This window comes from Aristolochia californica, unplaced genomic scaffold (assembly GCF_029961685.1).
Source record: "Aristolochia californica isolate CCGP_79_NKW_82.1479 unplaced genomic scaffold, dmAriCali1.0.hap1 SCAF_4, whole genome shotgun sequence".
NCBI classification, from domain to species: Eukaryota; Viridiplantae; Streptophyta; class Magnoliopsida; order Piperales; family Aristolochiaceae; genus Aristolochia; species Aristolochia californica.
Window position 1 is genome coordinate 16,509,106 of NW_027182103.1, and position 2,315 is coordinate 16,511,420.

The following is a 2,315-nucleotide window of genomic DNA, read 5'->3' on the forward strand; positions in this document are numbered from 1 at the left end:
CTTGGAACTATGTGTTGCAGTTGGCAGATCACAGAAGTCAATAGCATACTAGAGTAGAGGGTAGGGGGAAAGGAACTGATTTAGCAAGACAGCTAGACCACTAATTATCTATAATAGATGCCTATCTCTTTCATTCTGTAACAAAAGAAAAGAGATATGCCTTCAAGGTGGAAGGCATATCTCTTTGGTAACGGTGTCACGGATATCATCCTGTAAGGCCTTACGGTCAGGTGGCCGTTCCACGACACCGATGGCAGAAAGAGGCTCACTGGAATCCCACTGTAGAGTGACCCATCCTTGTACTCCGCTAGCCTAGCTCTCAGCTAATAGTCCGAAAGCTATAGTGGTAGACTATTCTTTCGGCGATGTCAACCGTCGAACGTTGTTATCTTTTCCTGAGTCGTTTGCTTCCACTATAGAAGCGGAACTCTTTCCTTCTCTTCTGCTAGCAAGGGTGGCCTATACAGTTTTTAGCTCTCCACGTCTATCCCAGAGTACATCCGCATGTACGGAGGCGAATCTAGCCTAAAAGCTAATCGTTAGATATTCGCAAGCAAGAAAATGGTGCATGGTCCGTAATCGCAAAGTAAGCTTGAATATATGAACGGAGAAGGAGAAGCCAGAGTAAAGAAGATAGATTTCAGGATTAATCACACATATCCCCATTACATTTCAACCCGGCTATATATAGCCATACAAGAAACTACCCACGACTTTGAAAAGGAAATAACCTCCCATGATCAAAGAACTAATTAACCCATTAAAATTAATAGAATAAACACTAATTAATAGCTGCTAAACTACTAACCTACTACACAATGGCTTTAGCCATGTCCGGCCCTACCTTCGTGATCTTCTTCATGTGACCATATTATTCCCCACCCCTTAAGAATCCTTGTCCTCAAGGATGAAATCAAGATAGGATCCTTGTCCTTAAGCTAGTATATAAACCACCAGACCAACTTTCGTAATGACTTTGTATGGAACCAAGAAATGTTGGGTGAACTTCATGGAGGGTCTGGTTCTAGTTGATCGCTCTCAATATCCCCGATGCCTATAGGGGAAAAATCCCCGATCATAAATAATTGTGGTCGTTCGCAACAATGGCCTGGAACGAACTTCTCATCACAATAATAGCATAACCCCTTTTCTCGACGTTCTAGTGCCTCTTGGTTGGTTATTCGGCAAAAGGTTGTTGGTTGAGTATTAGAGCTTTGGTTCATGTACTGGGTTGGTGGAGGTCCTAACACCCCAGCTATTGGTTTGGCTGAGACCTTTGGTGTCGCAAAAGTTGGTTGTGAAAGTAGTTGGTGATTTAGTTGCCTCTGCAGCTGATTGCGTTCCTAGATGAGCCGAGCCACTCCTATTGTATCTGCCAAAGTTGTAGGTTGTTTAATTTTAACGTCGAAGTGAATGTTGTCTCGAAGTCCTGCAATAAAACAACCAATTAGAAAATTTTCCGGTAGGCCGTCCACTCGATGGGAAAGCATTTCAAAAGCTTCTTGATAAGCTGCTACGGTTGTGGTTTGCTTAAAGCGATTCAAAGCTTCTAAAGGGTCCTCGTAGTCGGTTGGACCAAATCGAAGTTGTATAGCCTTGGTAAACTCATCCCATGCGAATGGTCCGCGAAATTTCGTTAACCACCTGTGCCATTGCAAGGCGATGCCCTCTAAATGGAAGGAGGTTAGCTGAACTTGTAATTCTGGTGCAGTGTGTTTGAATTCAAAGTATTGCTCAGCCTTGTAAATCCATCCAGTTGGGTTGTCTCCGTTAAACTTTGGAAAGGACAACTTGAGGTGTTGATGAGAGTGGTCATTTATAGTGTTTGAGCGAGAAATATGGGGGTGTGAGGATTCATCACGTGCAAATGGGTTGGTTGCCGAAGGGCTAGTGCCGAAGGGCTAGTGTTTTGGCTATGGAAGGCTCGAAGAGCCTAGAGCTCGGTTAACACGGCTTGTAAGGCTGCATTCACCTTATCGAAACTTGACTCGTGTCGTGCCAAGATTTTGTTGACCTCGTTACGGAACTCTGCATTCGTTTTGCTGCGAGTATCCATGGACGAACCAGTTTTTTTTTTTTTTTTTTTTTGAAACGATGAAAAAAATAAATATATAAAAAATGCTAGAATTGGTTAGGAAGAAAATATGATCGTTTTAGACCGAAAGAAGGAGACAGAAAGATAATGAAGTGTAAATATGAGAAAAAATAAGACAAAGGGCTATTTCTAACAGAGGAAAAAAATGGAACGGATTAAGGGAAGTTGACGACAGGAGGGAGAAAAATGAAAAAAATGCGAGGGACGCGGGGAGAAAACA